Below are 13,878 nucleotides of genomic sequence, written 5' to 3'. Positions count from 1 at the left end.
AGCACATAATTAGACTTATGTTTTTCAATATATCTATCAGAGAGTACGTTTTTCAATATATCTGTCAGAGCGTACTTCCACATTTCCGTTATACTGTAGCTGTGCAATGATTTAACAATAATCTTCCGGATACAACCTTGAATACCATTTGATAGGAATAATCAGTATCGGATTTAGAAAAATATTTGGAAGTGGTTTTTCTTAATAATGTTTGTTTTTTTCTAAAAGTTCCGAACTTTTATTTAAGAGGAGCTTAAGTTTATTAGTAAGGGCATAACAAATATTTCGTTTCGTTTGTATATTCAGCTATAATCTTCCAGATACAACATTGAATACCATTTTATACTGATAATCAGTGGCGGATTTAGAAAAGTATTTTGGGAGGGGCTTTTCTTATTAATGCTTAGTTTTTCTAAAAATTCCTAATTTTTTTTGTTTGAGGACAGCTTGAAGTTTATGAGTAAAGGCAAAACTAATATTTAGTTTGTTTTAGAAATTCCGTAATTTAGGGTTAGAGGCTTCAATCCGAAAGACATCCCCACCCTAACCCTCTTCACAAACCTATCATTGCTGGTAATTAATAATAACAAAGATTTAAAAACGATTAGAAAGTAAGTCGGCTAGGACTCACAGTACACGCACTATCTCTACATTCACAGATGGAACTAAGAAAAACTTTTGTCAAAATGGTCGAATGAGGGGTTGAATCCCGGACTTAACGATAGAAGCGCGAAAGCTAACCGCTCACTCATGTTTGTTGTGCTTAACTTAAATGTATTCTCTCTCTCTCTCTCTCTCTCTCTCTCTCTCTCTCTCTCTCTCTTTCTCTTTCTCTGTGGCACAAAAGCTCTCCATTGACTTCTGTCCTTATCCAATTCAATCCAGTTTCTACTCTGTATTCCTATTTCTGCTAGACACATCTTAATATTGTCCTCCCATCTGGGCCTAGGTTTTCCTAATGGACGTTTCCCAATTGCATTTCCAGTTAAAACTTTGAATGCGTTCCTACTTTCTTCCATTCTGGCTACATGACCTGCCCACCTGAGCCTCCTAGACTTGATGACTCTAACGATGTTTGGTACATCGTATAAATTATGTAGTTCCCCCTTATGAAGTTTCCACCATTCCCCATTCCCGTTCCTCTTGGGTCCAAATATTCGCCTCAGAATTTTATTCTCAAATAATTTCAGTCTGCGTTCGTCTCCCAGCGTAAGCGTCCATGTTTCACAACCATAAAGCATAGCAGGCATGATTATCGTTTTATATATTTTAAGCTTTAAATTCCTTGACAGAATTTGCGACGACAAAATATTTTGAACTGAATAATAACAAGAATTTCCTGATTTTAGTCGACATTTAATTTCTTTGTGGGTATGATTTTGATCTGGTAATACTGATCCAAGATATTTGAAAGTATCCACTGTGGCGAAAGTATTAATTGATATTTTAACGCATTCATTATTTGCCGCAACTTCCTTGTGAACTTCCTTGTATTTAGATTTATCTGCATTTACTCATGTCCCTGCATTTACCCATGTTTAATAAGGCCTCTGCATTTCTTTCGATCGTTCTATCAGATTTACATCATCAGCATACACCATAGCCTGGTGAATACCATTCAACTCTAGGCCCTGGTTCCTATCTTTGATTTTTCTTATAGCGTACTCCGGAACAAAGCTGAATAATAACGGCGATAATGCATATCCTTGTTTCAGGCCAATCTCGACGTGGAAGCTCGCATTTTTCTACTCGTACTTTACTCTGGAATTCATTTAAACACTTAATAAATCTAGTTTTTTTGGTATTCCAAATTCTGTAAGAATGTTGTACAATGTTTCCCTCCTTACCGAATTGTAAGCCTTTCTAAAATCAATAAACAGTTGCTATACTGGGTAATATATATGCCCATTTCTTTTCGAGTATTTGTCGAATGGTAAATATCTGGTCGATTTCAACTAAATTCACACTGATAATCTCCAATAATTTAATCTTATTAATAGAATGTTAAGAGAAATGCCTCGATAATTATTACAATCAATTTTGTCGTCTTTCTTGTGAATTGGAACAGTGATTGATTCTTCCACTCTTTTTAAATGTATTCCATATTTTTTTATATGAAGAAAAAAGTTTCGTAACTATGTGTTAATTTTTCTTGTTAAAAATTCAGAAACCGTAATGGTAGTTAAATATTCTACAGCCTAGGAAACCATACGCTCAGATGAACCGTCTATTACGTATATGATCCATGAACAGAAAATTCGAGACTTTCCTGATTCTGAACAAGCTTAAGGAGCAGTCAGTGCATTACAGAATTTGGAGCTTTTCAATTTTGCAGATTCGAAGCACCTGATAGGTGGTAACATATTACGTATGTGATCAATCAGTGAAAAATTGGTTCGAAATATTCATACAAATTATATGAAAGTTAAAACTTAACTAAAAATTTTCAAGAATGTACAGAACCACCCGAAACGAGCTCTTGATGTGCAGATTTCTCTCATGTTTTTCTTTATTTTGTTTCAAAAAGAGAGTGTGTGATATTTTGAAGTAAAAATACTACATACAATTTTGCTAGTTATTTGTGTATTATTTTTAAAGTACTTATTGTATATAAGAGGTTAAAATATTATTATATATATTGGTTAATCCTTTGGATTTCATAATGTAAATATGTTAAGAATTTTTTTTTAAATTTGAAATTCATGGTTTATTTTCGAGGTTTCATATCATCATCTCATCAACCACTATTTAAATGAGTTTTTTTTTGTTGTTATTGTTGTAGAGAAGCGAAACAAAGTCTGCTTTATTAGTTTAAAGCAACATTTTCAAAAAAAGCCCAAAATTTCCCAAGCAAAAAAGCGAAGCAGAAAAAACCGAGTTTTTTTTTTTTTAAAAAAAAGCCGGGTTTTTTTCCGAGCCCTTGCATCTTTATTAGTAGCTAAACCTTCTTGTAAAATATTCTTACATTGGTACAAACATGTACCTAGGTACATTCTAATCGTAAAATAAAACACGAAACTAGTAGCTTCACAAACATTTTCATAGAGAATTTAATGTTTTAGTAAATTTTCCAAAGAGCGTTACGCTGCTTAATTAAAAGAAATATAGGATATTAGATCTTATGTTATTATTAAGTGGATAGCACTTTATCTATTCTAATCAATTTTGAAATAAATTTTTGGATCTATCTCTATCTGAGTTTTTATCATGTTTTTCAGAACATATCTTATGCACCTTACTTGTATCATTCTCGCTTGCGTGATAGGTTTAACGACAAATTGTGACCTTGGAAATTTCATCCTTTTAGCCTAATAGTTTATTCCAATAACTAATTTCAACATGTGATTAAATTACATATTAGTCTTTTGATGATACTTCTGTCTAGCGTTATATACTTGTAGTGTTGTACTACATCAAAAGTGCACTGATATTTTTGGCTAGGGCTGTGTACTTGTAGTGTTGTGCTACATACTAAAAGTGCACTGATATTTTTGCCTAAAGCTAAGTACCTGTAATGTTGTGCTACATCAATAGTGCACCGATATATAGCTAACATTACCGCAAAGATTTACGGGATATTGACTACGTTTATCTCAGATCGGAAATGCAAGCAATTCGTTTTATTTTAAGTCTGAATCAAGACTAAAAATTTTTAATTAGCGAATGCAGAAAGTATTGAAAACATCCTGAGATATTGAATTTTTGGCGTTGGTTTTGAATCTTCTGTATTCCCCTTAGGACATGCTTTAATTAAACTAATATGATAAAAAGTTAGATCGAAGTAGGTACTACTAATCACGTTTCAACATTCATTTCGAATTGTTCAATCACTTCCCCATGATGCGATCACAAACAATAGGCAACATTACTACCGACGTGAGAAAGGAAATTATATAAATTTCCTTTAAAACGATAAATTTTCATAAACGTTGGGACAGAGTTTTGCTTATTTTTATTGAAGTGTGTGTATAACGTGTTTCATTTTCCTAACTTTAGGAGCCTATCAGATACTTAATTTTTGGCATAAATTATGACCAAGACCGGATCCAGAATTGTTGGAAGGGGGTGCACCAATAACTGCCAAAATAACCAATCACACTGAAACGCTTCCAAGTCACATGTAAGAATATTCTTTACCCCTGACAACGCTGATGCATAGAACGGAGAAAAGTATTTTAAAGGGGGTCACAAGTGTTATGCAGGAAAAAAATATTCACTCCTCCTGGCTTCTGTTTAATTCCCTAGTTGACAAATGCTATTTGTTTTGCTTGATCAATGCTTTTACTTGAACCTTTTCAAAATCGATTTTAACTATTGCTTTTGCAAAGCTCTGCTTTGTTTTAAGCCCTAAACGGAAACATGATTCCAGAAAGTTTCGGAAAGTGCTGGAACTTTCACTGCTAGCTTCTCATTTTGGATAGTGTATATTCACAACGAAGGGAGCGGGGTGCACCTGCACCTTTGCACCCTCCTAAATCCGGTCCTGATTATGACTTCGTCTCCCTTTCAGAATAGGCCTATGTATTTCACTCAAAGTAACATGATTTTAAAAAGCCACGCCGAGGTAGGTGAATATTATATTCAAGAATGCATTTAAACCAATTCAAACGGTTTTACGTCATTCCATCACACTGAAAAATACTTTATTTTTAGATTCTATTTATTTTCTTAACTTTAAGTAATTTCAATATAGTAAGGTAGAAGATTAATTACATACATAAATTCAGTGACGTCTAGGGCTCCATTATTTATCGTTCACTTCAAATACTTTTTCCATTTCTTTTCTAGATATCTCGTTTTCTTTTGTTCTTGAAGATATGTTAAAGGAAAAACTCCAGGTAACAAGAAACAAGAAATAGAACGGAATGGAAGGAGAGATTGGTCTATTCATATCTCCTCGAGCACAGGATCTCATTGTAAAACGCTGATTCGATGGACTTCGGTCGATTCATCTCGTCTGCTTTTCCCAAGATAACAACTCCCGCGGAAGTTGTCCACCAAAAGCTGACTTGGCGGAGTTTCTCAGATGATTTGATATCTATGCATGGATTACAGCGCTCTCGCCATTCTTCCCGCGAATAAAATACCACTGTGCCGTACGAGATATAGGGCATGAAATGTTCACGTAGAATATGTACTACTGTATGGCTTCAAATAAAGAAGAAAAGTATTTGTTCATCTTCCTATCTAGAGAATTCATGGAAGCAACTTCCAGGAAACCATTTCAGTATTCATCATTTTTTCCTTGTACTGAATATTTCCTTAGAGCAGACGGTTTTGTTAATCTAGGGAATAATCAAACAGTGATTTAACTGGACAGTAGTTGGATTCGTGAGTTTATACAGTTGCTTTCGTGAGCATACAAAATAAATTTATTACTGTTTGTTACAAGTATCTAGGATTTACTATGCAATGTTAAAAACTACATTAATAAATCGCATTCTACTTGTTTATTATTATTATTATTATTATTATTATTATTATTATTATTATAAATATTTTAGTTTTACGTTCCACGATTGTGCTTGCAGGCTTCAGGAGACAAAAGGTTAATAAAAATGAAGAAATATTAAACAATATATAGGACTCAGAATGTGGTAGGAAATAGGATAACCCTGAGAAAGATTCATGGATACAGTTTTGTCCACCACAAACATGTATGGTTGGAATCGAACCAGGTACCCCTGGCACCAGAATTGATCACTCTAACGTTGTACATGATGAACTTTTATTATTATTATTATTATTATTATTATTATTATTATTATTATTATTATTATTATTATTATTATTATTATTATTATTATTATTAATAATAATAATAATAATAATAATAATAATATTAGGTGTTACGCTCGTACTTCACACGGGTTAGTTAAAATCTATCTCTGTAAACAAACTGGACAACAACAACAACAAAAAAAACCCACTTACTTTACTGATAGATTTGACACTAATATCGGTCATTTTTTTTACGTCTCGGTATCCCCCGCTGGTGACCCCCGGCGCGGAGCCAAATGGGGTGAATTTGAAAGTTAATGCGATCGGTGCTTGTAATACTATTTCTTGTTGTACCTGACCAACTTCGTAATTCAAAGTACAATACTGTTGTTCTTACGTATTTACATATCTATTTGGTTAGTGCGAACTAAATGTCCGCTCTAATGTCTAATGGAAAACTATCCTCAGTAAGAAATATACAGAGATGGTCTAGAGTCATGTCTAACATTACAACTTCAGTATGTGTTCAACAAACAGGATGGGGAGCCCAGTCTTTCTTCCTCAAGAGGACAAAATGAATCACTCGTTCCACCAATTATAATAATAAAAAGACGCATTCTCAGTATACTGTGTCAATATTTTTTATTAAGGCTAATCATGTTTAACGCAAACTCATCCTTTACATATTGTACAACACTCCCTTCGTCTTACACAAAGGTCTCTTATTTTCTCCAATTGTGTCATTAGGTCTTTGGAGAAACATATGCAAGTTCTATGTTTATTCCACACACTTCTCTATGAACAGAAGTAGATCACACAGAGACCATTACATGTTGAAGTTACCACCGCGTAGCAGTGAGGACTTAATTTTGACCCGCGCTCCTTCGATTCGACACGGAGAATCGCGATGCAACCAACATTAAACTATCGCCTGTCATGTGCATTCGGTCAGTATTATATATTATTTTTTCCTGACGAATTGTTCCTAAAGTGAGCTCCAGGGGTCAAGAGCAACCCCTGCCTCAACATCATGAAGTGAAAAATCTTGAGGTGAGTGCGCATAATTCTATGAATTAAGATGGCAACTGTCGCTAATCATTAGAAAATGAATACGGGAGAACTATGAAATAAATAAATAGACGAGCGTAAATTTGTTATAAAATTACATGACGAACACATTTTGTCTTACCCTAAACCACGGGTTCTCAACCTGTGTTACGCGTATCACTGGTGGTACGCGAGACGCTGTTGGTGATAAATGCGTGTTATGGAAGTACGTCTTTGGTGGTACGCGAGTGGAAAAAATTGAGAAACCCTGCCCTAAACATTTGTCTTCGAATATACACTGATTAGGAATACTCTGAAGTTAAAGGAAGACTTAGTTTAAAGGAGTACTCTGATTAGACAAATTAAAACGATTTCAACGATTTATCCCACTAGAAGCGACGCTTTCTTTGTTGTCTCCGTAGCCAAGTCGGAAGAACACGGACTTAGTAATCATATGGTTGATGGTTCGCGCCCTCTCTTGGTTATTTTTTACTGTTTTTTTAGACTCACCTTAATGTAAATAAATTACGCAAATAGACGATTTAACATATTTTGGGAAGTACTTTTGTGTTACATTGGCGTTTCGTCGAGTCTTTACCACTGGTGGTATAATTTTTAAAACGGAAGTGGGGCCACCGCGGATCTCGCTGAGGGGTCGCCAATTTTTAGCGAGATGTCGCTAGTTGCCGATTGGTGGTTCACCGACGCTTACGGCATGCAATGGATTTGCTTTTCTAATGTATAGTTTGAAAGTTCAATTTTAACAATTCGTAACAGTATGCAGTGATTCCAAAACTCTAGAACACCGCGAAATGTTTAATGATATTAATGGGGAAACGAAATTGCATGAAATGTCATATTTTCTGTGGAATCGCAGACACGATGCCCATCATTTGGTATTTCTTATAATCACAAATTTAATCTACATTTTCACAATTTTTAGGTTACTTTTCCCATGTTGTTAAGGGTATTGTATAGGTCATATATCTATATTTTAAAGACAATGAACTTCCGCCCTATATATTACACTCTGTAAAGAAAAAATAGCGACGCTTGCTCTAATATGGTTTTCTCAACATACTTTAATCAATATGAATTTTTACATGAATTCCTGACAATATTACAATGCAGATTCCTAATGAGCAGTTCATTCTTAATACTTGCGCCAGAATTTCAGGCTTTTGACATGAATTTAGTGAATTTATATGCATATATAAGTATCTATGTGTGTTTTGAGCAAAATCGTTTGTAGGAAGATCGTTTGTAAAAAGATCAACAACAATAGCAGAAAACAAGAAATGGAATTTCTTTAGGGTAAGACATATTGTGTGCAAACATCGAGAAGTACGATACACCAAACTAGTATTTTGTATGTGCACCATGGGCTTCCCGCATTGGTAACAAAGCTATTGCAAAATGCAACCTCGATATCACGGAATAACACCCGCATTATCTGTTCCTTGAATTCCATTCTATTTGATATAGTTGTCTATTGAAATTTCTACTCATATTGATCCACAAATTTTCAACTGGATTCATGTCGGGTGAGTTTGTAGGCCACACGAGTCTCTAAATAGTCATATTCTTGAACCACGTATTAACAATTTTGGCTCGGTGACATGAAGCATTATCGTCCTGGGAAAGGAAGTAGTCCATATTTTCTTCAGAAAAGTCATCTTTAGCTGTTGTAAGAACTTTACGTACCAGAACTTGAAGATATTTTCGTGCATCAAACGATCCTTCACATATATCCGTCGTTCTGACGTCTTTAACGGTGAACCATGCCCATATCATCACTCAGTAACTGAATATTTGAATCTCTTAAACAAAATCCTTGTCAAGTACCTTGCTTGTTCGTATCCACAACTTCACACCACTATCGTTTCCCACTATTCTAAACTTTTTTCAATGAAGAAAACGACATGCTTTCAGTTGTCATAAGTCCAAGTTGCATATCGACTCACAAAACTACATGTTGAAGTCCTCTGTGTTTTGTCAGTTTCGACTTTCTACGCGGTTTTTCTTTATAATATCCTCTTCATACAGTCAAGACAATACAATTGTACAAGTAACTGCAGTTCCAAGATCATGTCAAACTACAAAAGCGATTTTTGGGGAAATCACTCATTAAATCTGCGGTGCAATTGATTTCATTTAGCAGTCTGCTCTGGGTGATGCTTTGTTTTTTCTTTCACACTGTTGACGAAGGGATGATTTGTTATGCTGTTTCCACTTCTGAATTACTCTTCCTGCCGTAGAATGAAGGATTTTCAGAATTCCATCTATTCCTTTAGAGATTTGCCACAACTCACATTTCTTACCCATCTTATTTGTTTACAGTCCACATGTAGCAACAATATCACATACAAACAACACTGCACAAACAACACTGCACCACTTGACACACTGTCCAAACAATGAGAAAGCAAAGAACAATCATAAAATGCTATTTACCTCAGCCTACACATCACAAATGCAATGCAGAATTCTCACTACAATAATTTACGAGACGCACTCACGAGGAAAGTCCATAAACCGTGAGAGTTGAATTTTGATGAAAATTTGTGACAAGATTCAGTTCGAGTTGCTAAGTAACATAGTAATAGTCACTCGATGCGCAAATGCTTCACCGACGCCATCTTGAAATCCAGTAGGCAATGTACAAGAATACCCTTTTGACACAAAAATGAAAAAAAGCTTTTGATATATCTGACTTCATTATTATAAACCAAGGTAGAGCATCTATATGTGGGAGTACTTCCAGTGCATGTTCGCCATTTACAAGGGCGCCATATTGAATCGCCGTCAAATATGATAAATGGCAAGGGGGTCATGTGGGGTATCAAATAGCACTGGAACTTACTCCTGAATCCATTTCCGCAACCAAAGTTTAAATATCTGTTTTCACGCCAGAGTTAAGAGCTCTCTTACCCACAGGAATATATAAAAACTGTACGAGTTAGACTTGTGTTATGAAACACAGTCGTGCGAGCACTTGCAGGATTGTAACTAATGCAGTAGTTAATGCAATACAATAGCCACTATACCAATCCGATCTTGAAACTAGTAAGAGAAATCGTTAATTAAATTAAAATGCCTTTAGTGAATAATGGAATATCAGCATCCTACAAGTTATACTTATTTCAAAGTGCGATGGAATAGACTGCTGGTCGATGAAACACATGCCTAATAGTGCTGACGAGCAGAGGATACCAAAGGGATTGTTCGGATATATATTGGAAAAATGATATAAACTGGTGCATATTAGTTGAACCAAAATGGTTCAGATAGACCAAAATGGTTCAGATTCCACTATAATCAGTAGGTCCACGTCTCCTTCAGCGTAGCAGGCATAAGTGTCCATTATGGTGTGTTAAGTTTTCTTCTCAAATCTTGAAACCTTACGCAAAGACCATCATTGTTGCAGAATATTGCATTCTTTTCGAATACTCATATTTGACAACCTATAATTTACCGTGTATATTACGAAGTTAAAATACTTTAATGTTTTTATTGCCAGTTTGTCTAAATACAATCGATTTATTGCTGCCGAATTGAACAATGAAGTGGATTTAAATTATCAGTTCACAGCCAGTTCTTAGAAGATACACTGGAAACAGAATTCACTTTTCTTGTATCTGTTCTGCTATGAGTGATAAGAGAATGCATACACACCTGCTAAAAATAGATGACAATAAATATTACACGATTCAATACCGCGTTGCAATCCATAAAACAAGCCTCTTTCTTGCTTTTTCCTACAATGTTAAATAATTAAATATTTGCATCTTTCCACCTTTAACGATAAAACACTTGCCTATAAGAAGGACAAGACTAGTTTTCATATCAAAACTGTGATAAATAACTAATTGTAGCAGGTGTTCACTTGTTTGGTGTACAAGTTATATGGCAGAATGTTTATAAAGAAACATTTTGTTTTGTATCATCAATTTTGTGCGCCAGTCCTAAAGGACATGCTTGCATATGCATGGCAGAAATGTGTGTACGTAACAGGAGCAATAGTTGATTCATTTACAAATGTTCTGGAGAATACTAGAAAGTAGTGCCTGTAGTCATGAAGATTGTGACGAAAGTGCATTTGTTAAGTGTTTGCACTGCTCCAGGGTGCTGTGTGCTAATCACTTCGTTTTGGATCTCCATCATAACAATGGAAGAGCAAAAGGTTAGTAGGTTAATATTTGCTTATGTGCACCAGTTTATATTATTTTTCTAATAATTTTTCTATTATTTTTCTATTAATTTTCTAATAACTTCAAGACATATTCTTGTAAAGTCATATGTGCCGTTGCACCTAACTTATATAACAGTATTTAAATGCTATGCATAATCGCAACACACATATACTCATATATATATATATATATATATATATATATATATATATATATATATATATATATATATATATATATATATATATATATATATATATATATATATATATATAGCGCACTTTGAAATAGGTATAATTTGTTACAGTGCTGCTATTTCATTTTTCACTACAGGCATTTCAATTTAATTAACGATTTCTCTTGCTAGTCACAAGATCGGATTGGTATAGTGCTATTGTACAGCATTAACTATTGCATTAGTTAGAATCCTGCAAGTGCTCGCACGACCGTGTTTCATAACACAAGTCTAACTCGCACAGTTTTTATATATTCCTGTGGGTAAAAGAGCTCTTAACTCTGACGTGAAAACAGATATGTAAACTTTGGTTGCGGAAATGGATTCAGGAGTAAGTTCCAGTGCTATTTGATACCCCACATAACCCACTTGCTATTTATCATATTTGACTGCGATTCAATATGGCGCCCTTCAAGATGGCGATCATGCACTGGAAGTACTCCTACATATAGATGCTCTACCTTGGTTTACAATACTGAAGTCAGATCTATCAAAAGCTTTTTCATTTTTGTGTCAAAAGGGTATTCTTGTACATTGCCTACTGGATTTCAAGATGGCGTCGGTGTAGCAGCTCAACGAAGCATTTGCGCATCGAGTGACTATTACTACGTTACTTAGCAACTCGAACTGAATCTTGTCACAAATTTTCATCAAAATTCAACTCTCACGGTTTATGGACCTTCCTCGTCAGTGCCATCTATCGAAAATACTACTGATACACAAACAATTGACAAGCGATGTCCTACACCACAGGTGTCACAGATAACGCAAATGAATTATCCCACTCTTCATTTCCTTCTATTCCTCTTCTAATGGGCTGCAACTATGGTTTTCTGTGTAAGTTAGTTTGAGAATTGAGGTGTCGCTATTTTTTCTTTACAGAGTGTAATATAAATATATGTATTCAATGTGATTGGTATTGTTTGAGAATTTGAGAAAGGTCTTTTAATTGTTTGCTTACAGTTTCAGCACATTTAACTGCAATATTTAGAACAATGATGGTGTAATTGATAAGGCTTTCATCTGCCAGACGGTCAGTTTGGATTCGATTTCCAATAAGGTTGTGCTTAAATGCTTCTACCTATGTTCTAATGCGCCTCTGTTAGATGTGGAACCTAGATGTTGAAAGTGGCTATAACATTGTGTTGTGTACATCTATGTGGTGAAATCCAATAAGTGTTAAGTCCATAGGCAGTGTTTCCAATATTTGGGAAAAATAACTAAATCTGAAGGATTGAAAATCCAACAAATGACAAGTCATTTTTCTCGTTGGAGAATTTTCTTTTCGTGATTTTTAAATAGCAGTGTGTCGATTTACTTCCAAATAAAAATAGCAATATTTGTCCTACGATCAACTTATCCTTCCGCAAACAAGCACTTTTCGAAGCAGTTCTAGTATATTTTTTCTTTTAGTAGAAATCCCTGATAATAATAGTATATAGGTTATTTGCGATTTTCCTACGTTTTTCTTTCTAGGCATTGATATATGAAGCGTATAGTGCACAAGGGAATCGAGTCTACTTTACGGTCATTTCAAATCTTAAAAGATTCATGTACAGACAGGATCGGATCCAGAATTTTCTGAGGTGCGTGCACCATAACTACAAAAATAACCAATCTCATTGAAACTCTTCAAAGTGACATATGGCAATATTCTTTACATCTCTCAACACTGATACATACAACGGAGAAGGGAGGGAGTATTTTGAAGGAGGGTCGCAAGTGATGTGCAGGAAAAATTGTTCTTCTCACTTCTTGGCTTCTGTTTTCTTCCCTACTTGGCAAATGCCATATTGCTTTGCTTTGTGAAACGTTCTCCTCCAACCTTCAGAAAATGGACTTAAACTATTGTTGAAATGAAATGAAATCTTTGAGTTTTACGTTCCACGTTTATGCCGGTTAGGATAAAGGAGACGGTGATGATGAGTAATGAATGAAATGGTGGAATGAAGAAAGTGGGAGGAAACGAGAGAACCCCGTGGAAACCCACGCACACGGTGTTTGTTCACCACAAAGTTCACTTGGCGGGGGCTGGGATCAAACCCAGGACCCCAAGCACCAGAGATGAACGCTGTACCATTGAGACACCGCGGCCCCATTAAACTATTGTTTTTGCAAAACTCTCTCTTTTAATCCCCAAACCGAAACATGACGGCAGGAAGATCCGAAAAGCGTTGTTATTTTTACTACTAGCTTCTCATTTTAGATAGTGTACATTTACAACGTACTGGGGGATGCACGTGCATCGGTATATTCCCTTAAATCCCACCCTGTGAACAGATATTATAAAATCTCTTATAATTAGAATTTTAACTTTTCCACACGGTTAAGTGTACTGTATAGAATTTCCTTCTGTCATAACTTTGATAAATGCCTTCGTTTCCTTGTGTTCTATGACATTGAAAATTGTTTATTTCACCTAGTGTGACGTCAAGGTAACTGGGTTCTAGAACTTTTGCATTGTTTGAGTTCTTAATTGATGGCCTTTGATTTCGATGAGTAAACTTGTTTCTAGTTTTCAAGCAAACACCATAATCTGTTTGTTTTGTATTCTTCATCAAAAGATTACATTTTTGATTTATTAATTCTGTATTTACCATTATATTGCTTTATTAATTTTGTATTATATTGCTATCTTTTTCTTTTAGAATTTAGCATTAAAAGCAGGAGTCAGTGTCAAAT

Source organism: Thermobia domestica, chromosome 7, assembly GCF_964235325.1.
Source record: "Thermobia domestica chromosome 7, izTheDome1.hap1.1, whole genome shotgun sequence".
NCBI classification, from domain to species: domain Eukaryota; kingdom Metazoa; phylum Arthropoda; class Insecta; order Zygentoma; family Lepismatidae; genus Thermobia; species Thermobia domestica.
Note: the sequence above shows the minus strand (reverse complement) of the source record.